This window comes from Psammomys obesus, unplaced genomic scaffold (assembly GCF_907164565.1).
Source record: "Psammomys obesus unplaced genomic scaffold, mPsaObe1.curated_primary_1811, whole genome shotgun sequence".
Lineage (NCBI taxonomy): Eukaryota > Metazoa > Chordata > Mammalia > Rodentia > Muridae > Psammomys > Psammomys obesus.
This window is the reverse complement of record NW_026590905.1, coordinates 3,731,044-3,758,754: the sequence shown is the minus strand read 5'-3', so window position 1 is coordinate 3,758,754 and position 27,711 is coordinate 3,731,044. Positions and strand designations below refer to the sequence as shown.

The 27,711-nt window shown below is 48.9% G+C and overlaps 1 protein-coding gene across 2 annotated transcripts in view; it reads left to right on the top strand.

Annotated features, from left to right (window-relative positions):
* Window positions 1-6,532: 6,532 nt before the first annotated feature.
* The window catches only part of Tspan9 (tetraspanin 9), a 185,983-nt gene continuing 164,804 nt past the window's right edge, over window positions 6,533-27,711 (top strand). The window contains exons 1-2 of one of the 2 annotated variants that reach the window (XM_055609440.1): window positions 6,533-6,600; window positions 12,843-12,888. The gene's annotated coding sequence lies outside the window, so the exon portion shown is untranslated. The remainder of the gene's footprint in view (window positions 6,601-12,842; window positions 12,889-27,711) is intronic. The other variant, XM_055609442.1, reaches the window with a different exon arrangement.

Below are 27,711 nucleotides of genomic sequence, written 5' to 3'. Positions count from 1 at the left end.
GTGAAGTATGTGCCTAGTCTTATTGTGGCTTGTCATGGCATGTTTGCTTGATCTCCCTGGGAGGCCTGTGCTTTTCTGAAGGGAAATGGAGAAGTGGATCCTGGGGGAGAAGAGGGCTGTGGGGGAAGGACTGGCAGGAGAAGAGGGAGGTGAAACTGTGGCCAGGATGTAATATATAAGAGAAGAAAATATAAATAAATTAATTAAAAAGTATTTACTTGTGTGTGTATGTATATGTTTTCCCTGTATGTATGTATGTATGTATGTATGTATGTATGTATGTATGTATGTATGTATGTATGTATCTATGTATCTATGTATGTATGTAGGCATTTGTTAGCCATTCAACTTAGGTGCTGGTACCTGAACTCAGCTCTTCTAAAAGAACAATCTCCAGCACCCCACCCCCCTTTTTTTGGGTCAGAATCTCAATTTGTTGTTTAGATTGTTCTCAAATTCCCTCCAGAAGCTGGGACTGCAGGTATGTGCCACCATGCCTGACTTAGGTAATTTTCTCTTTCTCTTCTTCTTCTTTTTTTTGTTTTTTCAGACAGGGTTTCTCTGTGTAGCCCTGGCTGTCCTGGAACTCACTCTATAGAGTTCAAGGGCTGACCTTGAACTCAGAGGTCTGCCTGCCTCTGCCTCCCCGGTGCTGTAATTAAAGGTATGTGCCAGCACCACCCAGCTCAGTCTTTTTTTTTTTTTTTAAAGACTTATGTATGTATGTATTTATTTATCTGCATGACAGAAGAGGCATCATATCCCATTATAGATGGCCATGACTCACCATGTGGTTGCTGGAACTTGAACTCAGGTCCTCTGAAAGAACATCCGGTGCTCTTAGCCCCTGAGCCATCTCTTCAGCCCCAGCAACTCATTTGAAGGGATTGTCTTGCCATGCTTATTTTCTCAGCGCTTATCCCTTCTCAGCTTCTCTAGCACAGCTTCTGCCTGATCATACTGAAGACGAGACTTTTGTCAAAATCCCCACTGACCTTCAGTTTATTTCTTGTCTACCTTCAAGTCACCGCTGCCCTGCCTCATTTCCCACCTCAGCAAATAACTCAACAACAACCCTCCTAGACTGGCCAGAAACCTGAGCCCCCTCTTCTTACCGCCCCCATCTTGGCTTGCTATCCTCCATCCCCATCTCCTGTAGCCAGCCTCATAGACCTGCACCATCACACCCGGCTCTTGACCTTTCTTTTTCCTAATTTTTTTCCACATCCACTGTGGATCTGTGATGTTCACTTTTGAGCCCTCTCAGGTCTATCCTGATGGCTCCGTCTTCACTGCCACCCACTAAGGCAAGCTTAGCTTTAGCCTTGTTGTTGAAGCCTCCTGTGTCCATTTTGTCTTACCCGTGTCCCCCCTCTAATCCCTTCTCTACTATATCCACCACAGTCATAGGTTCAAAACGCAAATCTGATCAAGTCATTCTCTTTTTCATATCACCCATGATGGCCTGTAACTCGTGATCCGCTTACCTCAGCCTCAAGTGCTGGGGTTACAGGCATGTGGTACCACACGTGGCTCGTGTTGCTCCCTTGTTTGAAACACTTCAGTGATGACTTATTTAGTAAAGAACATAAATACTCATCAAAATCCTTAACCTGGAAGGCATGCTCCTCTGCTTATGAGATGATATGTCCTTATCTTATACAATATCAACCCCTCCCCCAACGTTGGCTATTTCAGTGCTATGGCAAGCTCATATTTGGGTTTACTCTTGTTTATTTATTTATTTATTTGTATTTTCGACACAGAGTCTACTATGTAGCTCTGGCTGGCCTGGAACTTACCGTGTAGACCAGGCTGGATCTGAACTCAGAGATCCACTTGTCTCTGACTCCCAAGTCCTGGGATTACAGTTGTGGCCACCATTCTTGGCTAATGTTTCTATTTTATATACTTAAATCATTTTATTATTACTTTATGTATATAGATGTTTTTTTTTTTTCCTGCACGTATGTCTGTATAAACCTCTGTATGTCCAGTGCTCTCAGAAGGTGGAAGAGGAATCTTGATCTCTGAGCTATCTCTTCAGCCCAAGTTATTTATTTATTTATTTAAACAGGACCTCACTATATAGTCTTAGCTGCCCTGGGACTCACTATGTCAACCAGCCTTGCCTATAATTTAAAGCTCCACCTGCCGGCTGCCTCCCATGGACCACTATGTTTTATTTTCTATTCTATGTTTTGCCTGCACTCATAACTGTGCACCATGTGGGAACTGCACCCCCAGGTGCCAGAAGAGGGCATCAAATGCCATGGGATTGGAGTTGAGGAGGATTGTGAGCTACCACATGGATGCTGACAATCAAACTCGGATCCTCTGGAAGAGCGGCCAGTGCTCTTAAGCGCTGAGCCATCTCTCCAGTCCCACAGCCATGATTTTAACTGGCCAGTCTGTTTATACGTGGTCTCCAGGATAGAATCTGAAGTGTGATTTTTAAACCATGTAATTGCCCCCATGATCACTCACGAGAGAATTTATATAAACACGGCTAATACGGTTATTAGTGTTGCATTTATTGATTTCAACCAACCATTTGAATTTCACAGTTGCCACTCACATGCTCTTCAGGTGAGCATCCACACGCATGTCCTCCCTTCCCTCCCCTCCCACTCCCATATAGCTACCATGTGCCTCTGCATACCCTGCACCACACGGAGGAATGCCAAGAGCACGGCTCTACCTGAAAGTCTTCTGCAGGGGCGCTCGGCTTTCCTGTGCTCTGTGATTCCTGTTGTGTTTCACAACATGCCTTTCTGTCGTAACCCACAACAATCCCAGACACAGAATCTGCATTTCGTCAGTCAGGTCTGATCAAGGCCTTATAAAGCTCACTCAAAACCTGCCTCTACTTGAGAGGCATTCTTTCTGTGGGCACAGGCCCATTGTATACATGCACATACACGCTGATAGGACTGCTGGTATTCGTCATGCTCAATGCTTAATCTTTTTCTGGTTTTTACACTCCCCACTCCCACAGTGCATCTGAGGCTAGGCAGGAATCTGCATACTCCACTGTGAAAAAGACACTAGTCGGAGGAGGTGGAGTTGGCAGACTACAGTTTGGCGCCTGTTTTTGTAAATAAAGTTTTACTAAAACACAGTCATGTTTATTCACTTCTGTACTATCATGGCTGCTGCTGTGCGTGAATGGCAGAGTTGTATAGTTGGGACAGAGAATGTGTAGGTACAAAGTGGGAAGTATTTACTCTCTGGCTCTTTACAAAGGTTGCCAGTCTTTGATTTAGTGAGCGCTTTTATTGTTCGTTTGCTTTTGTTTTTGAGGCAGGGTGTTGCTATGCTGCCCCGACTGCCTGCTAATGAATCTTTTGCAATTGTCTCATCTACAATCAATAAAAAGCGCACAGTTGCCAGATTTAGCAATTAAAGATAGAGAGCAAAGATATTTGTTTGTTTGTTTGTTTGCATTGGGGACTGAATCAAAGGCCTGGGCACATGCTAAGCATACATTTTTTTGCCTGAGCTCCATCTCCAGCCCACACCAGTACTGCTATAACAAAGACGTGTTACTCCATCATAACTCCTCACTAGCCTCCCAGTCCTGCCACATCTACCTTACCCTGAATCTTAGAAGTAAAATACACCCAAGGGAAGGGGTCCTTCGGGACAGTGCGCATTCTGTAGAAGAGCGGCATGGAACAGGAGAGGATGCTCTCCGGTGCCCATTTGTCTGCCTCACCTTGACAACTGGAGATGTAGGTTTAAGGTCTTGCTGCAACTGGCAGGCATCAGTGACCAGCAACTGGTCTCCTAGCAGCACAGGTAAATGCTGTGGAGGTAGGTGCCTTAGGAAACACCTTCACTCTAGGAAGCGCTTCTTTAACAGATCCAAGGTTGGGGATGTGGCTCAGGGGCACTGGGTTCCATCTCAGCGCTACAAGGAGAGGCAGGGAATGCCCCATTAATCAATAGGTGAATTAGCTGTTACCTGTACAGGCCATGCAGACAAGCTGGGATTATATCCCAGTGTGTGTGCCCATGAGCTGGATTTGTGGAGTTAGGGTCTAGTGCTTGTTCCACTGTCTAGCGAGTCCTCAGTGTCCTCCTGTCACAGGCTTCTCTGTGCTGGGAGATTATCAACCCGCCTAGTTTTTAAGTAGGTACTGGGGATCCTGGCCTGGTTCCTCATGCTTGCAGAGTAAGCCTTTTATCAATCAAGTCAACTTCCAGCCTCCTGGCATAGTCTTTGATGCCTTTGGACAGCTTGGACAGAATTCCCCAGCCTTCTGAGCCGCTATCTCCTTCTCTATAGAATGGGATGGTAGGGGCTGTTGTGACAAGGAGAACGTGCTTGGTAGATCTTAGCTGTCACAAGTCTGCTGGAAGCTCAGTGTCCTTGCAGGACCAATTCTTCCCATGAGGTGGCACCATCCAGCAGCCACTGTCCCTTGACTTGGGGTGGCTGGCTGGAAATTTGCTTTTTGCTTATTATCATTTTTGATTTGGCACGGTAATTTCAAGGGGATAAACTAACAAACTATCTTGTGAAATTCTGGGAGACCCAGAAAGGCCAGAAATATTCCTGGCATTCAGGGCTGGAAGGAGTTGTTCTGGGTATTGTCTGTGGTCATAGTTAAAGTGCATATAATTTATTGTGAAAATTAGGGTATCCTGAGAGCAAAAGCAGGATTATTAGTGACCATGGTGGGACAAGAGGAGTAAATGGGATGCTCCCCCAAAACTTGGATGAACCTACTCTATCTGTGTCTAGCTCAATATATGGTTATCCTTCAGTGTTTCTGAAACACAATGGAATTCTTTAAAAGCCCGGTACCCACACTTTTTGGATTTCTTTCTCCAAAAGCTTCTGGCCTTATCATGAGGTTTATTTGAGTTTTTTTTTCCCTCAGTGGACATGACCCGAATCCACTGTCATTATCTTAGATGATCCTCTCTCATCTCCTAGCCTGGAGGAGTGCTTTTGGTAAGGCCCTGTTCCCTGGTGAGGAGCCTAGAGCTGTCTCCACCCAGAAAAGGCAGGCAGGACCAGACACATCTGGCTCTGAAATGGGGAGTTTGCTACCTCACCAGGCTGCTTTGCCCGATTCTACCAGTAGTTCTCACTCCAAGGCCTCCTCTTATTGGTATCTCCTCCTCTTCTGCAAAGTAGACAGAACTCACCCCAGGTGGTTAGAGTTCCGGTGCCTGGCAAGACTCCGTGGGGGGCCGGGAATGGTTGGGTGTGAAAGAGCTTTTGAAGGAAGAGAGGGAGCTGTTTCTCTCCGTGGGAAATGAGAGTCCCAGGGGCTGGATTACGGGTTGAGTCCTACGGACACAAGCAGGACTATGAGACACAGCTCAGGAGATAAGTGGAAACTGCCAGGTGGCCAGGGGAATGCCAAGGAGATCCTCGAAGCCCCATGCGGTGTCCTGCACTCAAAGTCCTAGTCCCTCGAGGAGGTTGGAGAATCATTTGAGCGACATAGCTAGACACTATCAAAGCAAAGCCAAAGTAAGACGGAAAAAAAATTTGTCTTCTGCTGGGCATGGTGCGATGTCTTTAATCCTCATATCTCAGGAAGCAGAGGCAGGAGGAGCTCTGTGAGTTGGAGGTCAGCATGAGTGGTCCACAAAGTGAGGTCCTGGCCCACCCGGTCTACACAGCGAGTTCCAGGTCAGCCAGTTATACAGCGAGAGCTGTCTCAAAAAGAATTTTTTTTTCCTTCTGAGATTTCAGTGCACTTATGAGGACAGAACGCTTTTTATGACAATAAGGACAAAGAGAGGTGAAGGCCTCAGTGGCCACTTCGGAAACAAGTTTAGACTAGGTGTTTACGTGAATCGGTGCCTGCAGGGAGGTAGGCCTGAGATGTCAAACGACTATCTCCTGCTTCAGCTCGGCCCCTCCCGGCTCTGCCCTTTACTAACACTTGGAGGCTCTGTCTAGCTTAAGGGGAGGCTCCTCCAACACGGTCTCTCTGGGCAATATCTAACTCACACCCGCACTGTCAACACCTCAAATAGTCCTCCCGAGACACCAGGCAAGTATTTCTTAGGTGCGGGGTGGGGTAGGTGAGGCCAGAAGACGGGCACAAGCTGGAAAGCTGAGACCCTGGTCCCTCAGCCTTGGGCTAGCGTGTTTGGGCGCCCAGCCCAGGAGTAGTACCTTTTTAGGCCCTGCCTTCCCTCCGCCCAGCGCATGGAGGGCGTGGCCGGGTCAGTTAGTCGCAGGGGACAGGCGCTGTAGTGCCACCTTGGGGGAACAGGCGAGCCGGGGTGCAAAGGGAGGCTTCGGGAACCCCGACAGGAAAGCGGCACCGTCCTCCCTCCAGCGCTCACGCGGGACTTAATGGCCTGAGATGAGGGGACTCCGGTGCGGGGCTCTGCCTGGCTGCTCGCAGCGGGGTCCTCCCACAGCACGTACTGCTGGTCCCCAGTCTCTCCACGCCTCCCACCCCGCCCCTGGCTAGCCCCGCCCCTGTGCATTCAGACCCCTCCCCCCCGCCCCGCCGCCCGGTGAAGGCCCCGCCCTCTCCGCCTGCCGGCGCCGCCCCCCGTTTCCGCTGACCGCGGCGGTGCGGGAGGGAGCGGAGCCGGGGCGCCACACCGAGTCCAAGCGCGGTGAGTGCGGCCGGGGCGGGCCGGCGGCTTGGGGCTCCTGAACGCGCGAAGTTGCGGGGGTTCGGCCCGGTGTGCGGCGCGCGGGGCGGGCAGGGCTGGGCCCTCGATCGGGTTCCCGGCAGGGTGGGCGTCTAGGGGCGCCCGGGAAGAAGGAACTCTGAGGGGGGGGTGGTGCGGATCGGGGGAGGGGCAGGGGCGGGAAGGGGCCGGGACCTGAGGGGCCTGTCACCGCGCCCCCCCCGGGCTCTGCTGCGGGTCAGCGAGATCTCAGGAATGTGGGGCTGCAGGACGGGGGACCGCAGCCACTTCACGCCCCAGCCCAGGGATGGGAGACCCATAGGATGCCATAGGAAGGGAGACCACCCCCGGAACCTCCAGGGATCCCGCAGACCGCCTGGAGACGGTTCACCCAGGGCCGCAGACGCGGTCTGGGCCTGCCTACGGACCCGCTAGAACCCCCAGCCACTCCTTGGGTTACTGCTGGCCGAGCGACACTCAGAGTGACAGGGCTTTGGCACACCCCTCGATTTGAGATGTAGCCCATCTGTGCGCTCAAGTTTGGGCCTTAAAACAACAACAACAACAACAAACTTTTATGTGGTTGGAAAAAACAAAACAAAACCAAAAAACTCCAAACAAGCAACAGCTTGTGACACCGGCAGTTGACTGTTGGGCATCATTTTTGGGTCGCTTCTGTCTGTGATGAAGGATAACTGGTCGCTTCAGCATCTTTCTACAGATGACTGTCAAGTTTGCAGTTGGGGTAGTGAAAGTGAACTCTCCTCGGAGCTGTTGTGATCATGCCTCTTTGTGCCGTGGGCAAGAACGCAGCAGTTTACCTTTCTCGGTTCAGAAAACTAAATTTGCCTTTTTGACCTACATGTATCCCCTCCCCTGGGGTGACTCAGGCATTTCCTCCTCCAGGAAGCTTTCCTGGGCTAGTGGAGAGCACAAAGAACTCTTGCTTTGATCGCTGTCTGCCTACCTGTTTGCTGTTTGCATACCTGTCTGCCCCCCCCCCCCACCGTTCCTAATAGCCTCCCGGAAGGGTTGTGTGTGTGTGTGTGTGTGTGGTGTGTCCATGTCCTGTGAAGCTTGCTACCTGTGGAAATGGGCAGACAGGAGAGGGGTTGTGGAGCATCTCAAACAATGGACGGGGCAAATCATTTATATTTAGCTGAGGAATGCAGGGCGGGAGTCAGACAATCACACCACTTCCTATATCAGCCTGGTCCTGGCGCCTGATGTGGCCAAGTCCAGGGCTGAGGTTGACAGAGGGAAGGACATTGGGGTATATACAACTCCCAAGTGTTATTTGGTTCTTCTAATTGAGGACCTACTGTGCACAAGGCCAGGAACAACTGGAGTACTTCAGCATGGACTGGCCCCTCCCACCCCTGTTTATTCATTCTGCTCGGGAAGACTTTTTAAATCCGCCAACGGAGATGTGATATTAATTCCAGTAACTCGTGTTCATATGAACTTATGGCCAGCCACATGCATTCGCTGCCCGTAGGCCGGATATACTTCTAATGATCTATCCCTGGCCCTGGGGTGTTACTTTTATCTGCCTTATTGGTTAGGGAGACAGCACTGGAATAAATCATCTTTAGTCTTACAAAACTCATTGACAGAGAAGTAGACCTTGATCTGGAAGCTTTTTAGTGCACCTGTCTGTCTCCATCTTTACCGAGCCCATCTGTGCCCTCCCTTCACCTGTGCTGAAGTCTTGGGCAAGTTACTGTCCTTCTCTGTTCCCCATTCAGGGGACTGGGTTGGGCGTCTCCAGGGCCTCTTCCAGCAACACCTAAACTAACAGTGTAACGTGTAACCCAGTCAGTTTATACATTAAGATTTTTATTTATTCTAAATTAGCATATAAAGTCATAGGTTCCATTATGGCATTTTCATATGTAAATTTTTTTTGCTGATCCTTCTCCCCATCCCCTTCCCTTCTCTGTGCCTCCTCTCTCTATTTATATCTATCTATTTATATATATATATGTGATATATATATACACACACACATACACACATATATATATAATTTTAGGGTGTGTGTTATACGTGTGTGTATGTGTTTGTATGTGCAGGTAGAGGCTAGAGGGCTTACTGGGTGTCTTCCTCAATTGCTCTTCACCTTTCAATCTATATATTTGAGACAGAGTCTCCCGATATGTAGCCCTGCCTGACCTGAACTTACTATGTAGACCAGGCTGGCCTCGAACTCAGATCTGCCTCAGCGTCCTGAGTGCTGGCTTTTAGAGGGTGTGGCATCATCCTCCTGCCATTCTGCTCTCTGTATGGTGTACCGTCTTAGTCTCTTGCTGTGCGCTTGTCTTTGGGCTTCTCCACAGGCATTTCGAAGAAGCAGCCTGCTTTGTTAGCGCACAGCCTTTGGGCCTGGGCTGGCTCATGGGGTGTCCTCCCTCATCCTTGCCTCTGTGACCCCGTTGCACCTGGTCCTGGGAAGTGACGGGGTAAGGCCTTGGGGGAGCGCCTTCACCTCTGTTGGCCTGGGCTTCCTGCTTTACACAATGAGGGTAAGAATACCAGGTTTTCAGGGCTTTGGGAAGGAGCCTGACTTCATGCATGAGAAGCATGTAGCTCAGGGCCTCACACACAGCAGGTGCGCACTGAGTGGAGGCTGTTATTTATAACCTAGCCGGGTGGCTAGACTAACATGCTGGCAACATGAGAGCACAAGACGTCGCTGCTCTTCCACCGAGGTCTGGGACTGCTGAGGTGGTCATCTCTGCTGACTAAGAAGGAGCAGATGTAATCCAGGTGCTTTCACTTGGCACTCACCGTCCTTTCTCTTCTGCCCCAGGCTGCCTCTTTAGCCTCATCTCTTGTCCTTCCAGGACACCGCAGGTCCAGCCAGACTGGTCTCCCAAACATGTTTTGGTCATTTCTTGTTTGCCCATAGTTTGTGCTGTTCTATTTTCCTGTCCTCCAAGACCCTAATCAGGTGTAGATCTCAGGGGTCCTTTGGAGTCACCATTCTCAGCGAAACCTTTGCTTTGGAATTGCCGTGGCATTTTGTGTCTTTACCTGTCTCTTGCTAGGTAATTCCTTGATGAATTTCACCACCAGCACCACCACCATCATCATCATTTTTCTTGTTCTTTTTTATTTTGAGACAGGGTCTTGCTATATAGTCCAGGCTTGGCCTTGAACTTGTGATCTTTCTTCCTCTGCTTCCAGAGTTCTGAGATGACAGGCATTTACCACCATGTCTGGCTTCCTTATTGGATTTTTGTGCCAAGTTCTGATAAGATGTAAATAAAAATGATAAAAGTTACTAGGCATGGTGGAGTATGTGCCTATGATCCCATTATTTTGAGGCTGATGCAGGAGGATCAGGAATTTAAGGTCACACTTAGTTGCCTTCTGAGTTTGAGTCAGACTGAGTGATACCTTGTCAAAAAGAACATGTCATCTTTGGACATATGATTCAGTCAAGAAGTTAGAAAAGGGGGTTCACAAAAATATGGTGGTACATACAATAGTTCCAGGTTTTTGGGAGGCTGAGGCAGGAGGATGGCTTGAGACCCAGACTTTGAGACCAACCCTGGGCAGCATAGTTAGTGAGTGGCTTCTGAGGGCAGGATGTTGAGAGAATTCAGTGTTGGAGCAGTAACACTGATGGAGGAGGGCTACTGGAGGCAGCAGGAGGTGAGAGTCATTCAATTTTGATGGGGCGTGGTTGTGGGAGCAGCCTGAGGACAGATGTCTGACCGGCTCAGCAGAGCCAACGAATAGATTGGGCAGGTGGATGAGCCATCCTGTAGGTGGCTTCAGTTGTCCAGCCATGGAATGAATTCCATCCATCCATCTGTCCACAAGAAATAGAGTGCCTGCTGTGATCAGGCTCTGAGTTGGTGAGCCTTGGAAAGCCCTCAGATGTTTGTGGTTTTGGCATGAGGCTCACAGAAGCAGGTCTGGGCTCAAGGAAGTTAATAGTGGGTGGAAATCATGGTGAATGGCTGGGGCCTGACAGGAGTGGTAAGGAGGATAAGACCCAGAGAGACTGTAAGAGATGGGATCAAGACCAGTGGGAGCTGGGGTGTGGTTCAGTGGTAGAACACGTGCCTTGTATGTATGAGGCCCTAGGTTCCATCCCTATCATCACAAACAAAAGCAAAAAACCCAAAATACAAAGCAACATCAACAACAAAACCAAACAAACCAAACCCAGACTGGACTCCTCAACAGCCGGAGGAGTTTCCCTGATCTTTCAGGCCAAACCAGGGCTTGTGGCTTCAACCGCAGAAAAGAATCGCAGGACTGAGCAGTATGAAGGAGAATTGGAGATTTTACTAGAGGTATTTTAGTACAGACTGTAAGCACAGGGATGAGCAGGGTTGGGGGATGCTTAGAAAGAAAGACAGCGTGTGCTCTCCAGGGGGGATGGTGGGTGTGGGCTCTGCAGAATAGTATCACAGCTAGCTGTCTTGGTACAATTTTGATGTCTGTCGAGCCGTGCTTTAAAAGCTTGCCTGTAAACCCCCTACACCCTTTTAGATTAGAAACAGTTGAAACAATCCATGTACTTGTTTTGTTTATGTTTATATGTGTGGGCATGAGCGTGTCACTGTGAAGGCGGAGGATAACTAGTGGAGTCGGATTGAACTCAGATTGATTGATTTTACCCCGGAGCCATCTCTCCAGCCCTCCTGTCTGTTTTGATGTGAGGTTATAGGGTAGCTCCGGAGAGGCCTTGGATGGAATTAATAATCCGAGCAGATAAAATCAAGAGCCACCAAAGTTGCGTAAGAAGTTTATTTAGCATATGTCCTTGTCTGCAAATAGGCTTTGCGCTTAGGTTCCTAGAAAATTACAGGATCCGTCTGGGAAGGGAAAAGGGCCCTCGAGCAGTTGTTACTGGCCTTGGAACCCTAGCTTCTCTGCTGTGAGAGGTCTTAACCAGAAACTTGGGGGAAGGGCTACTCTCCCTTCTCATTTCCCTGAGATTTTCTCCGTATTTCTTGCTTAACAGGGTTGGGTGGGAGCCTGGGCAGATGGCTCAGCGGTTGCCTCTCTTCCAGAGGATGTCTCTCTGGTTCCTAGCGTCAGGAGCCACATCAGGTGACTCACAGCTCCGGAGGATCCAGCATCGTCTTCTGGCCTCTGCACACACACCACCCTTCCATAAATAAGAAGAAACAGCGTATATACATACATAAAAATACATGAACCCTTAAAGAGAGTTGATTGGATGGGGGTCATGAAGGAAGCATGCATGGGGATTGGCACTGGATCCAAGTGGGGTCTGATCCCTGTGCTGGTTCTATTGGGTTTCACTTTTCTAACGTGTTTTTTGAGTATCTTTCAGATATGGCTTATAATACGCAATAAATATATAAATTACATACATATAAATATAATTATATAATATGAATTATATACACATTGTATGTTACATATAAATAATATAAGACATATGAAGTATAAAAGTATAATTATATACATAAATTCTATAATGCACAAATATAATATGTAGTCTCTGATGTCTCCGTTGTACTCACTGCTCAGAGGCACAGACCTGGCAGAGTTGTAGCTCCAACAGTCACAAGAAATGAGCCTTATATCTTCCGGAATCCCAACTTTGCACCCGCAGCAGTATCTGTATGCAGGCCCGGTCTTCTGCGGAGTCATGTTTCCTTGGGGAGTCAGATGCTTCCTGTGTCTCTCCTCATGCCCCAAGCTGACTGTCCCTAATGTTTGCTGCAGTTTCTCTTTCGCTCTGTTGGCTCTTTTCTACCAAGTTAAACTGCTCCACTAGAGTTACTGCTGGAAGACACGGAAACAGCTCACGCAGTTCCTTCCCATCAGTCTTATGGTGTATGGAGACCAAGCTTACACCCCAAGAAGGTTACAGACTCTTAAGGTGTTGGTGAAAATTGTAAATCCTAAATCTTTGGATTTAACCTTTAGTCTAACCGTCTATCCCAGGGCTGGCAAATATATGGTATGGATATTGTTACCTATAAAACTGTCTTGAGCAGACATTACTAATCAATTACATCTGCCTTCCTGCTGAGCTAGGGCTTGGGTTGTGCTCATAATGCTTTAGGCACCCACCACCAGCTAAGCGGAGTTGGCACCACATCTGGAACCTGTGTGCCATTTCTGGCTCTTGCCAGTTGTTGAATGAGTGGCTGGGAGACTGTTGCCCACTCTGTTGCAGAGTGGTCAGCCGCTGCACAGAATTTACCTGGTGTTTCGTTTCCATGCAGGAGCATCCTGGGGCCGAGGTGCTTGCAAGAAGTACAAGGAAACCAGGTCAGTGTCGGTCTGGTCCGTCGAGTGCTAAGACCTCCCGGCCGTTTCAGGCCGTCTGAGGTCAGCTTTGAACTTTGGTGTGTGTGTGTGTGTGTGTGTGTGTGTGTGTGTGTGGCACTGCATGGGTGTGGAAGTCAGAGGACGCCTTTTCAGACGTCAGCTCTCTCCTTCCTCTTTGTTTTAAGGCAGGGTCTCTCTCTCTCTTTTTTTTTTTTTGGCTGCTGTACAGCATAGGTGACTTTCCGGCTGATTTTCCCATCTCCGCCTTAGGAGTCCCGGGAGGACAAAGTCCTGCTTCTACTCTTTCCTTGGGGACTGGACTCAGGTTGTCAAGGCCTGCTTGGCAAGCACTTTTTACCTACCCTAGACCTACCCCTTCCAAAGCTCCTGCCCCACCCTTCCCCACCCTGTCAGTTTTACTATGTAGCTGGGACTGGACTAGAACATCCTTTGCAAAACTGAAGCCTTGAGTTCAGTCTTCCTGCCTCAGCCTCCCACATGCTGAAATCACAGGTGCAAAGTTGGCCCTTCAACTGGGGGCTAGATTAAAATACTGACATTTTTCTAGGCATCTCTTGTGCTCTGGCTCTTGACTTTGAATTAGATTTTGGGCTAGAGGGTGTGGTTTGGAGGAACCTTTGGGAAGCAGGAGGAGCTAGTGGTTCCCAGCCTCCTGCCTTCTCCACTAGGTTGGGGAGCATGGATGGAGGTGCTCCCCATAGGCAGGCAGGCTAGACAGAGGCTGTGGGAGCTGCTGGCCAGTCCCTGATGCTGCCATTCCAGCACCAGGAGTGCCTACCTCCTCTTCTCCAGGCTCCTGGATCCTGCTGATGGAGTATCTTTGTCCTCCCTGCACTCTTTTACATTCAGGCCCCTGCTGAGCAAGTCCGCCAGAAGCTGCTAGCAGGAGCAAATGGATGGTGCTGATTCAGGCTCCCTGTGGGAGCTGCTCACAGACCTGGGCCACGTTATGCTTTAATTTATGTGCATTTTATCCCGTGGCTTCTCCCTGCTGGGTGACTTGTAAATCTCTTACCTTCTGTGAACCCTGAAGTGTGGTTAGGGAAGGAAGGAGCAAGGACTTTGATGGTGCATGTCTGGTGGCTTATTGTTGCCAAAAGATTCCCTGCCTGTGAGTCCTGGAAAAGCCTACTGAGTGGCCCAAGAGCCTCTTATCCTGGAAAGTTTTGCATGTTGGACTTAGATTGTCTGTGTTTGTAATTTGTCAGCATTTAGCCCTAGGTTTTGGCTCTTTACTTATGTCCACCATGAATTCAACGTGGTTCTGTTTAACAGCAGTTTAAGTCTCATTTAACATTCATAACGGCCCCAAGAGATAGCATTTTACAGGAGCAGTGGCTAAGGCTGAGGTTCCATTTCTTGTGGGAGATGGAGGAGGGACCAGCCCAGGTACTCTTGCCTTCTGTAACTTAGGCCCTTTCTTAGCATCCCTTGGGAATCCCCTGCAGGACTCTCCCAAGGACTCACCCCAAAAACACTTCCATGTTTTGGAGGTGGGGTTAGCTCTGGTTGACCTGGAATTCAACATGTAGAGCAGGCTGGCCTTGAACCCACAGAGATCCATCAGCCTTTGCTACTGAGTGTTGGGATTAAAGGTGTGTATTCCCAAGAAGATGTGCCCAATCTTATTTGATATGCCAAGGTGGGTTGATATCCATGGGAGGTCTCTCCTTCTCTGAGAAGAAAGGGAGGGGAGCAAATGGGGAGGAGAAGGGAAGTGAGAGGGAGGGACTGAAGAGAGGAGGAAGGGGAAGTTCCCACTAGTATGTAAAGCAAATAAGTAAATTAATTAATTAACGGGGGAAAAAAGCATATGTGCTCCAATTGTTAAGTCTTTCTCCCTCATCCCTGGACCTGTACTGGTGTGGGTACCTACTCTTGAGGACTCGGGGATAGAGGGATGGTTTTTCTGGCACAGTGCCTTCTTCCACATCCCAGACCCTATTGGCTGTGTTCCTGTTGAGCCCCCACAGGCTGCTTGTGGAAGGGAGGTTCCCAAGGGGCCTGCATCACTGTGGGCAGACAGACAGCTCCTGACATCACGCCTCTTCCAGCCAGGTGACTTCGTGTTGCCTCTGGCACATCTGTGTTGACGCCCTGTACGAGAGAGATGCGTTGAAGGGCTTAGCAGACAGGATGTTTGTCCTGACTGATGGGCTTTGGCCTCTGGGGCTTTGGTTTTGCCATTTCTTGTCATGCCTGTGAGCGTCTGGAATAGTGTCCAACTTTGGGGAGGGATCAGATCCTGCCTCTCATTGCATGTGACCTTTGCAAAGGTAATTGCTTTCTTCAGGCTGGGGGACTAGGTGCTAAGGTCACTTCTAGTTTCCTGCCCGGGTGGTTTCAAGGTGAGCTCTGTCCGGATTTAGCTTCCAGACCCAGGTCTTTCTAATTCCTGTCCTCTAAAGCTCTCTTTGCTGTGGGCCTAAAGGAGGGTGGAGGAGGGAAGGAAGAAAGTTAATGATTAACCTACTGCTCTGATTTCTGATGAAGGACAGGGATTGTTTAGAGAGATGGTGGGTGGCCTGTCCTGACCTCAACCTCCCCTCTGGCCTGTTGAGTTGTTTTTCCTTCCTTTCTCATGGACCTTATAGTTGGGTTCCCCTCCGCTTACACTGTATTTTTTCTCTTGAAATTGTGTTCTGGGAATGAAACCTGGGCCCTCATGTATACCAGGAAAGTTCTCTACCCAGTCACACACGGCTTCTGAGCAGCAGCCTTCCCTGTATGGCTGGCGCCTATACATAGCTTCAGCTTCAGCTGCAGCCACAGCCAGCAAGGCAAGAACCCCAGCCTAGGGCACACCAGCCTAGGGCTTCTTCTGGTCCCCCGAGCCTCACATCCGGAGAGCTCAGATTCTTCTCTGTGGCCAAATGTAACATTTTGGTTTTTTGATCTGCCCCTTGGCTAATACTGTGTGTGCTGTTGAGTTTACCACAGCCCTTCCAGCCCGTTTTCCCTCTTAACAGTGGGTGTCTGGAAGTGACTTTTGCTCTGATACTTTCTGAACCTTGTGACTGTATTTGCTAAACCATTTGGTCTTATGGACGAAGCAGGTGGAGAATAGCTAGGAGATCTTGAGGGGGTCACGAAGCCCCTAGATGCTTCTGGGACACCCTTACTTGTTGGGGAGACATGGCTGTCCCTGCATGATTTCTGAGGGGCCCATGGTCTCTGGGCAGGATCCTGATAAGGGTTGGCTTTGGTTTGGGACTCTCAGAGAAGCTTTGTGCAGATTTGACAAAAAAAAAAAAAAAAAAAAAGCAATTCCCAAGCTGGGTGTGGTGACACACACCTTTAAATGCCTTAAATTAAGGCAGAGGTAGGTGATCTCTATGAGTTCAAGTCCAGTCTAGTCTACATAGCAAATTCCAGGCCAGCCATGGCTCCATAAGGAGACCTTGCCTCAAAAAATAAAACAAAGAAACAAGAACCATAGAAAGAAAAAAATGGCAGTTCCTTAGGTTTAAAAGGGAAAGTGAAACATACACACACACACACACACACACACACACACACACACACACACCCCCTTCTGGAGCTCTGGTGGGTAATGGTCTGTGTTGTGAGTACAGTCTGCTCTCATGGAGAACATCCACACGTGTTTCTGGCAGCACACACAATGTATTCCCCTGGGAATATTTCTGGTTCAGAGTCAAGGAGAAGGCCTTTAGAAGAGCGGTAAAGCGGGAATGATCTTGGTCAGGGGCAAGCTCAGAGTGAGCCTGTAACAGGGTCTGATCATGCACATGTGTGTTTTTAGTATGTATGTGCATGGCTCCTCGTGCCCATGTTGTGTTGTTCTGGGACTCAGCTGGGAGGCCCAGCTGTGGCCCCTCAGTGGGTGAGTGTGTACCTGTGTCTCTCTTTAATAGGCATAGTACTGGCAGCCAGGCCTGTTCCCTCTGCTCTGGCAAGCTGCCACAGAGTGGTGACCGAGGTAAGGCCCAAGCTCTTCACCTAGCTTACGGGTAGAGGTGGGCCAGGGACAGGCGACCAGATCCTGTTTCCGAAAGCCCCAGTCTTCACCTAGGGGAGGACTGCTCTGAGCGACAGGGTGACTGGCTGGGTTTGAGTGGAGCGTGTGTTTCTGGGTGTGTGCGCATGGAGAGTGACATGTTTTGTTTTAGAGAAAATGAGGTAGAGGTTTGGGCTTGCGATTTTCCACTTGTCTTAATCCTGGGAGAATCTAAATGGCTTTGTTTTGAAAATTGGACACGGAGATTGCGGGGACCTGAGTGAAGAAGAGCTGTTGGGTCCCCTAGGAAGGCAATTAAGTTTGCAGCCAGTGTGTGGATCTGTGTGGCCATTATGTATGTATGTATATATGTATGTATGCATGCATGGAAATGAGTCACTGAATAGACAGTGGATGTCACTGGTTCTCAGTGGTTTGCCGCTGGGGATAGTTGGGCATGGGGGAGGAGGAAGTGCCAGCCTGGGAGGGGCAGAGGAAAGCAGGATTGGCATTGCCGTCTTGGACCTGTTGTCCAGTGTTTCTCGGAGGAGCTGAGGTGGTTATGGCCAGTTAGCCTGTGTCTTGAGAAAAGAGCTCATGTGGAGAGACTAATGCAGGGCAGTCCATCAAGACACCTCTGAGAGGAAGATACGCTGTGGGAGGTAGAGACTGGCCTGGAGAGAAAGCTGAGGTTTGGGTGTATACAGGAAAGGGGCTCTTTGTGCTTGTGGTTGGCCTGTGTGTATGTGTGTGTGTGTGTGTGTGTGTGTGTGTGTGTGTGTGTGTGTGTCTGTCAAGCTTGGCGATTGGTTATTCTCTGTGCTGCCTGATGGAGAGGGAGGACCTAGCTGGCCTGGAGGGTGGTCTCCTTACTCTGAGATGCTTCAAGATGCTTCCTCGTCCTCTTTCTTCTACTGTTGCAGAAGATAAACAAATCTTCAAATGTTACATAAATTATAGAAATGGAAGATCTCCCCCAATTCTGCCCTTTAGAGATAATGGCCTTTAATACTTTGGTTTGTGCTCTTTCTAGATTAATGTCTTCTTCCCCCATATTTTGTTTCTTTATTGTGTATGTGTATGTGTCAGGGGGTACCCTACCAAGGTGCATGTGTGAGGGTCTTCTACCATGTGAGTTCTGGAGTCAAAGTGAGGTTTTTAGGCTTGACAGCAAGTGCCTTTGCCCACTGAGCTGTCTCTGTACTACTCTCCCGATGTCTTTATAGTAAGCTGGAATCTGGCCATTGCCCTGATCATCATCTTTGTCCCCAGGTAGATTGGTTGATTCTCTTACTCTTCAGCCACCTTTCCACACCAGAATGATCATTCCTCTCAGTGGCTGCTCACACTTGCTGAATGGGTTTTGTGTCAATTCTAAGCATTAGAATGGACGGCTCCAAGATTTAGTGGGTTCATATAACTACCCTCCGTTTATTCTCTGTGCTGTGGGTTAGCCTTTGTTCTGAGCTCAGCTGCTCATGCCTAAGCTTCAACAGGGTAACAAACCCACTGATGACTGTTGAAATCCTGGAGGATCCAGGAAACCCTGGAGTGGCTGACTCTGGCTTTCAGGTGCTCCCCTCTCCCCTGACATGGTTTCTCGCTATGAAGGAAGCTGGTAGTCTTTCAGTTGAATCTGTAAATGCCCCTATGATCTAGGCTCCGAGTTCTCCCAATACAAAATCCATCTACTGATGGTAACGGCAGTGTTCTAGGGTGGGAGAGAGGTTGTGCTTCTTGGTGACAGGACTGGCCAGGCCACATTCAGCAGGTATGTGCCCAGGAATGGAACACTATTGATGCACAGTTCTCCTACACAGGGAGAATTGACAGGGGTAGGAGAATTGACCACAGATTAGACCCCACAGACCTTTGGACAGCCCCCTTCTCTTTCCAACTCTTCATTCTAGAGGAGTCAACTAGGGTCATTGGTAAGAAGGGGATTCTGTTTCTGTGCTGCTTCCAGGCCCCCTGACTTGGGTAGTTTTGGTGTGCTGTGTGTGGGGAAGGGGTGAGCAGCTTGTCTATCAGAGTCCTACACTTTGAAATAAATAGTGTCTGTTGCCCTCGGGCTCCTAGGACTTCCCTCCTTTATCCTTTTTGCCCTTTGGTAGTAGCCAAGAGCTTGGCCTCTAGATACCCACTGCTGTTTTTTTATTGTCTCTTTGAAAACTGTCAGTCTGGGTGACAGGCCTTTAACACAGCCAGATGGGCACTCCAGGTCCAAGTCTGCTGGGATCTCACTCATTCCTTTGTCCAACAAATCCATCGTAGGCTGCAGGCTTTCTCCTCATCTCCTAGTAACCCCAACTATGGAAGAAGAGGCCCTTATGACTCACAGATACCATGTTCTTAAAATTCTCAGGCAGCCCACAGTGGACTTGACATTTTGACTTCTCACAAGGTGTTCGTTTTTATAGTTTTCTCCTTCCTTGCTTCAGTAGCTCTTCTCTCTCTGTGAAATGTCATCAATGGCTGGAAGGCTGGAGGAAGCAGGAAGAGTCAGCAGCAGGGCGCTAATGAATCCTGCTCCCAGTTTTGAGACTGCTCTCTTGGAACTGTGGTGGAGAAGCTCTGCCTTTCTCTGAACCTTTATCAATCTCACCTCTCCCTGGAGCACTGGTTGGCCCCATATGGGGCGCACACCCAGAGCACAGCAGTGCTCTTTTGCCTTCTGGTTGATGTGCATTCTTCAAAGAAGAACTAAGGTAGATGGGCCTTTGAGTTGTTTTATGTTCTTTCTTCTTTCTTCTCCCTGGCAGCATCTTTTGGAAAAGAAATGGTTTGCAGCCAAGAGGCTCACTGTGATAGTACCCCAGGCATAAACTCTTGGCAGCTTAATGTAGCTCAGCAAGGGGACTTGGTGAAGACTGTAATTTAGGAGGGAATGCAGCCTAGTGCACCTGGGTGAGTTAGGGACACAGTATCATGCCTCTGTGGTGGCATTGATGACACCTGGCCAGCGTACTGGCTCCTTTCTTACCAGTGCTAAATGCCAATGGGCATGTGTGAGCTGACTGCAGTCCTTTGAGCAATCTGGCATCTGGGCAAGGCCATAAAGTGAGTTCAGCCACACTTTGGCCAGGCATTTGGAAAAGCTGGGTGGAGGTCTTCAGCCTGCTGTGTTGGGTGTTTGTTGAAGCAAATGAGAAGTCAGCTTCCCGTATGAGAAGATTCAGGGGACTCTCTCTGATACCTAACTCTTCTGGTTGAATCCTCAACACCTCCCCCCCCACTTCCCCCTTACTGTCTCCTCGTGGCTGTGCGGAGGGATCAAGCTTCAGTATGCTTCAGGGTCATAGAATCAAGGAAGTAGCAGATAATTACTGAACACTGCAATTCCTCAAGGAAGGAGAAACTCTCGGGCTAGGTGCTCTGAGCAAAAAGAGAGCTGAAGTTAGGTGTTGCATTAGGGATAGGTGAGTGTCAACTTTTTCTGTTTGTGGCTACCAACTCTCTGTTTTATCTAGATCTTTGGTTTCCTGCCAGGATGGTCCCATAGTGCTCTGTGGTACCCAGGAGTGGGCTGTGATGACAGCTAGCCAAGTAGGGTAGGAATTGCTGCGGATGGCAGCCAGAGCCCTTTATGGAGAACTCAAATGAGAAGGCCTGCCTTGGCAGAGCTGGGATTTTCATAGTTAGACCAAATTGGGCGTAACGAACAGTGGTACCCAGTTTCACCCTCCACCCCACCTACTACTTATACAGCTGAGTCACAGTTGTTTATAAAACTGCACATCTCTAGCAGGAAGGCTTGTTATTCTTGCCTGAGGATGCTTACTGGAGTATGCCCAGAGCCCTGGGGACCATTTTTAAAGGAGACAGTTGCAGGTAGCACATCTGGAATATGGATGTGTCTGAGAGGGAGTTAAGAAGTTGGGAGGCAGGCCTCCCTGCCACCATGCCCAGGGCTGGGTGAACTTGTGGGTGCCCTGTACCTTCACTTGGCTGGAACACCGCAGTCCGGGACAGATCAGGCGGGATGGCCTCTCTGTCAAAGCGGCTCACGTGTTGACCTGCAGAAGAACTCTGCCTATCCTGGGGCTGGTGGAGTCCTCTGCACTGTTTTCTCCCAGTGAATTATTTCAGGCTTGCTTACTGGCGTTGGGAAGCTGATGTTAATCACAGGGCACACATGTCAAGAGAGGCAGCCACACAACTGGCCTGAGCCCTGGGGGAACTGGCCTGCAGTTGATTTTCTGGGCCTACATTGCAGCTGACCCTGGTGGTGCCGTGCCCCTTAGCAGAGGTGGGTGGGCTCACCTCTGTCTCTGTGTCGGGGAGGGGCAGTGGCTTTAGTCAGGGATGATGGCAAGTGGTGACTCTGGGCTGAAGGGCCTTTCTCCATTAGGTCCAGGTGCTGCCTGGACTAGTGTGCTGAATTTGATGCTGGCTCATGGCTGGAAGAAGGAAGGCGACTGGGAAGTCAGGGTCTGCTTAGCTTGTCATGAAAGCCTTGATGCACTTTCAGAGATGTGAGGAGGGAGTCAGCTATAGAAAGTGAACATGCCTGCAGGCTGTTCTGACACCACTCCAGGCCCAGTGATTGGGGAGGTGGAATGGTAGTCTAGCAGGTCCCCTTTAGAAGAGCCACACCCATGAAAGATGCCACTAAATGTTTGTTGATGAAGATAGGAAGATAATAAGCTCAGATGTGGACAGAAACACAACTGGGCCAGCCGTGGTCTGAAGGGCTTGTAGAAGATCTACTTGCCTCTAGCCTGGCTGGCTGGCTGAGATTCTGCCACTTGACAGAAGCTTCTTGGTGCCAGTGTTGGCAGTAGCTTGGGCAGGCATTTGGGCATGAGGTCTTCAGGGAAGGTCAAGCGAGCCACACATGTTTGGATCCTTCCCTGTCTTGCCTCCAAGGGAATGGTTCCCTAATATGTTCCTTTTGCAGATGCCAAAGACCGACTAAGAAACACTCCCTGGCCTTTCTGAGGCTGCTGTGCAGTTTTAAAGAACCCCCTCAGAAGATGCTGTTTTGTGGTAGTGGTGCTTTTAAACGAAGAGTCTTTAATATAGTCTTAATTCATGCCAGGAACCAAAGCCCTGCTGCTACCACATTGTAAACTCAGTGGGGAAGGCCTAGTCTACAGCCTGTGATCAGTCTCTGCTGATGGGGTATACACACACAGACATATACACACAGACAGACAAACACAGACACAGAGACACACACACATGCACATGCACAGACACACATATAGACACACACAGGCACACATAGACAAACACATACAGACATAGCCACACACACACAAATACACACACAGCAATAATAGCTATTTTAGTATTGGGATCAACCCTACAGCTTTATGCATGCTAAGCATGAACTCTATCACTGAGCCACACTCCCAGCTTCTATATTTTCATTTTAGTAGATTCTAGCAATTTATGGGATACAGCATGATATCCCCAAATAGACATACCGTGTGCAGTGATCAGATTAGGATAATATCTTAGACATTTATCACTTCCTTGTGTGGAGAACATTCAGTATCTTCTCAGTTGTGACATGTGGTTATATATATATGTCTTTAATCCCAGCACTTGGGAGGCAGAGGCAGGTAGATCCCTGAGTTCAAGGTCAGGCTGGTGCACAGAATTCTAGGATGGCCAGCGTTGTATAGCAAGTGAGACTCTGTCTCGAACAATAACAAATAACAAGAAAACATCCTCTCAGTTATCTCGAGACGCTCGCTTGTCTCTGCCATGGATGCTCTTCTGTGCTCCGCTCTGTAATATTACAGTTGCACCCTGTGCCTCCTAACCCATTTCCGCTCTCCCTTGCCATGCCCTCGTTCCCCCCAGGCTCTTGTGACCCAGGTTCTTGTGACTCTCCGGACTTTAACTCAACCTCTGCAGATTAAATGAGCATGCAAGAGACATGTCTGCCGTGTCCTGGATATCTCCCGTTGCACGTGGCCTCTGTCCTTTCTGAGCAGCAGAGACTGGGATTCTCCTCACTGGAGCTTTTTCCTATTTTTGTGTTGCCTGGCGCCTGACGGATACTCACCTTTTTTCCCTTCTTTTGATGGTGGCGACAGAACCTGCTCTATTCGCATACTTAGTACACACTCCACCACTGAGCTCAGTTTTTTTTTTTTTAATTATTATTATTATTTTACTTACATTCCAATTCTGGTTTGGAATCATGATTTTTCTGCCTTCGTTTCCGGAGTGCTGGGAATGCAGGTGTATGCTACCTTAACTGACTCGCTCTTCCATTTTTTTAAATGAATGAATGCCATGCATGCAATCTGGACAGATCCACGCCCCTGATGTCTTCTGTTGGTGCAGGACTGAGTGACTGCTGGCTGAATTTAACTATCCGTCCTCACTCTTGTGGTTTAAAGAGCTTCTGGGGAGGACACCAAAGGCTGCCTCAGGTCAGAAGCTCCTTCTGCAGATGCCCCCAGATCTGGAAGGGGAGAGTCACACTGTCTTTCCCAAAGTCTCTGGAGAGGACGTTGAGGGAAAAGGGAGGTGGTGCTTGGAGGTCTCACACTTGGGGACACTGAGGCTGGCTCTCCTGGGTCCTGGGCAGCTAGGTGGAGGAGGCTAGAGGCAGACTTTTTTGATCTTACGTGTATTTGGTTTGGTCTCTTGTGTCCCTCCCACATTCCAAACTGTTCTCTCCCTTTTCTTCCTCAGCACTGCTTGCTTACCCCAACACCCTCAGCTTCTGGTGAGTAAGGCTTGCAGTGAGGCGACCTCTTTGGCCTGTGGGAAACTTTGTAGGAGACCATGTTCCCAAATGACCAAGTCCTGAAGGCCAAGACCGGCCGGCATGTGTGGGGTTATTTTGGGGTTGGTGGGTTGGGCTGAGATCTCTCTGGCATGCCCGGCCTCTGGCCTCTCAGAATTGACCAGAATGGAAGGCTGATAAAAATCAAGGCTCCAGGAATAGCCAAGAATTTGCTTAACCTCTCGCAAGAGGTGCCACTGCCCTACACAGAACCCACAATGGAAGTGGGGCCTGAGGGAGGGTGGGATGGGGAGAAGGAACGTTCCAGAGGCTTCTGCTTCCTCTTCCTCCCTCAGCCTGCTTGGTGGAGGGATGGTGAGTACAGTGCAGGGCTCAAGGCCAATCTGATAAGAAGCAGGACTCAGGGACCAGAGGAATGTCGTTCCCCCCACTCCCATCCCTCCCACGGGAGTTGCCTGGTAACAGCCATTGGCTGTGCCTGTGGTTCAGGCTCGCTCTCCCTGTCTCACTGTTTCTTTATCCCTCTCAAACTGAGGGCTGACTGGCAATAGCTCTGGCTTCAAGTCTTCAGGGAGCTCTTAAGTCTTCCTACCACCCCCAGAACCCATGGGTGAGTGTGGAACACCCTCTTTGTATTGCTGGGTGTCTTGGTGCTCTTCTTCTCCCTCCTCTTCCTCCTCTTGTATTTGAGAAGAGATCTCATTACATAACCCAGGTTGGCCCCTGGTTCACGGTCCCTCTGCCTCAGCCCACGGACCTTTATATTAGGCTTATCTGTCTGTCTGTTGGGAGCTGGAGTGGACAAGTATGTGTGGGCACATAAGGTGGACCAGAGCAGTGCAGGACGTCATAACAGAGCGGCTCAGGGTCTTCACTGGCTTCTTCAAGCCTTAGGCTTGTTTCTGTTTGTGTTTTTCTGCACGCATGAATGTCTGTGCTTGTGTGTATGGTACTGAGGCTCAAAGGCAGGGTTCTGTTCATGCTAAGCACGCATTCTACTACGAAGGCGCATCTCCTATTAAGGCACTCCTTAATTGTCTTTATTTTTATTTTTCATTAGTCCTCACTCTGTAGCCCATACTGGCTTTACAGTCTTCCAGCCTCAGTTTCCAAAATTTTAGGATAACTGGCATGCAACAGCATGCCTAGTTAGCCTTGGATTTCTCTTATCTGTAAAGTAAGGAGCTGTCATGCTTGGGGAGCTTTCTGTCCTTAAGAGTTGTCCCGTTCCAGAGGTGGCAAGAGGAAGGGCCTTATATGGGTAGGATGCTTGTGTCATTTCTGTGTGACACCATGGGTTCATCTCAGCTAGTCGGACCCTATGGTAATTCTGCAACCTGAGGGTTCAGAGGTCACATCAGTGTCTCAAAATTCTCACCTGTCCTCCGGACTCCTCTGCTTGTAATCACTGTTCTAGCAAGTTCAACAGTTATTTTATTTTTAGCTACCGTCCGTCTCTGCATCTTTCTCTTTTTTTCTAGAACTCCAGGAATGTGGCTGCCGGGCTGTGGTACTCTCTGTGGGTTGCTGATCCTGTGTTGGCTCTCTTCAGTCTTTCTGTACTTCCCTTTGGGCAGTTTCTGCTGATAGGTCTTCAAGCACACGGCTCTTTTCTTTTGCGGTGTCTGGTGTGAACGAATCCTCTCTGGCATAGTTCTCATCCCAGACACCATAGTTTCTACCTCTAGATGTTCACATGAGTCTTTCGTATCTTTTCTGTCTCTTTTGTCATATTTTCCTTTTTGGCCAAAATCACACCTGTAAAACCTGTTTTGTCTCTCTTTTCGTACAAGGCTCACCGCCTCTCATTTTGCTGGGGATCATGCCCATTGATCTTTCTGCTTCTTCAGTGCTTGCTGGCTTTTGATTGGATGCCAGCTAGTGTGAGTTTACTATTGACAGATGCTGGGTTTTGTTATATTTCTTTAAATAGTATTGGACTTTATTCCGGCACACATTTAAATGTCTTGGGATCGGTTTCATACAGTTAAGGTTTGCTTTTAAGCTTCTTAAAGGGTAGCTCTAAAGCAGACTCAGAGTCCACGGCTAATTTAGCCTCAGTACTTAGGCAACACCCTTCTGAGGACTCTGCTGAATGCCCCGTGGATGAGGTCTCTCTCTGGATGCGTGCACTCCACAGATGGTGTGGGGATTGCTTCCCGGTGGTTCTTTTTCCAGTATTTAAAGTTTCATCCTGGTACGTGTAGGAATCAGCTCTCCAGGGGGCTCCTCTACATTCTCTCCCTTCAGTCCCCCCCCCCCCTTCTCTGATATTTTGCCCTAAGACTCCTAGCTGCATGAACTCTAGTTTTCAACTCCTCAGTTTGGTGAGATCAACAGACTTCACACACAGCATCCATCTCTTGGAGCATCCATCTTGGAGGTGCTGCCAAGGCCGTCGGCTTGCGGTCATAAGACCCACCTCTTTTGCTATCCTTCTCGGGAATTTCAGTCCCCTCCTGTCGCTGGTCCATTGTCTGAGGCAGTTTCATGGCTCTGTCTAGTTTCTTGGTTGTACTTAGTGACTACAGCCTAGCGTTTTTTTTTTTTTTTTTTAACACATGAGGTTCTTTTTATTACAAATCATTACAAGCTGCAGCTTGGGCTCAGACCCCCCACCGCCGAAGCGGTGAGAGCTGAGAGCCCCGTGCTCAGGTTAGTTGGGTGATTTAAAGATTCTGGTCCCTCCCAGCATGCCCAAGGCAGGGGTGATTCCTGCCTGGCAAGCATCTATTGGTCAAAATGCCTAGTGTAGTTTTAAGACTGCTCTGGGGCTTCAGCTGTCCCTGGAGCCATATCTTTCCCCACTGGGGTGGGCATCTTCAGTACGAAGGATCACAAGACCCCATTAACAGCATGTTGTCATTCCCCCACTCCACCCCTACAGTTTTATCTGGTTTCTCATTCATCTTTCCAAGGTGGCTGTCCCCCTACTACATAGACAATAAGGCAATCTCAGTGCTTAGCGAATAGCGGGTACCTAATGTTCGTTGAATAAATAATTGAGATTAAATGGAAGAAAATTAAAGCTACCAATGGCATTTGGTAACTAAAGAGATTTTTGGTGGTGTTGTTTGCTTTTGGTTTGTTTTTGTTGGGTTGGAGCCCAGGGCTACTGTCTACTAGCCAAGTGCTGTACCAGTAGGCCACACCTCCACTGCTGGCCTGGGAGCAGTGCCTGGTTTATGAGAGTTCAGACTACAACTGAACTCATGCAGTATTGGGTTTATTTATTTATTTTTTTCTTGTCTATTTTGAAACAGTTTTAATCTGTAGCCGAGATTGGTCTGGAACTAAGTATGTAGCTGAGGTTGGCCTTGAATTTTTTATCTTCCTGACTGATGATTTTAGGTGTGTACCGCCATACTTAGCTCAGCATTGGGTTTCTCTCTCTCTCTCTCTCTTCTTCCCCCTCTTCCTCCTTCTTCCTCTTCTTCTTCTTCTTTCTCTGTGTGGTCTTGGGTGTCCTGGACTCGCTTTGTAAACTAGGTTAGCCTCGAACTCAGAGATCCACCTGCCTCTGTCTCCCAGAGTGCTGGGATTACAGACATGTGCCACCGTGCCTGGCTCAGCATTGGGTTTCTTAATTCTGCTTGGGACCCTGTCAAGTCTGAGTTTGTCTACAGGAGGGTGATAGGAGAGTGGAAATAACACGGCATGGGACTTGGATGAGAGCCTCAGGAACATCCATTTTGTCTGGGGATTTTTCTTGGGAAGTGTGATGGAGGAGGGCATCTACGTGATGGCCTTCATGGTGTATTGGAATGAGAGTCCACCCTACCTGTGCAGGTGAGGGATTCCAGGGAACCGGAATGGAGGCCATGACCGGGACACGCTCTCTCACACTGAATGCCATCTAGCAGAGGAAGGGGCACCTTGGGAAGTGGTGAGCTGTTGGGGTTTAAGGAAAATCCATGGGTGCTGCTGAGGGATGCTGTGTTTGGGAAGTGGCATTGTGTGAAGTAATCTCTTAAATACTTGCACTCAACTCTAAATCTTACAACTTAATGAGGGCCCTCTGCTTCCTGTCTGCCTTTCAGCCTTCCATCCCCAGTCTGTACATACACAGACCCACAGACACAGACACACACACACACACAAAGACACATACAAACACAGGCACACATACACA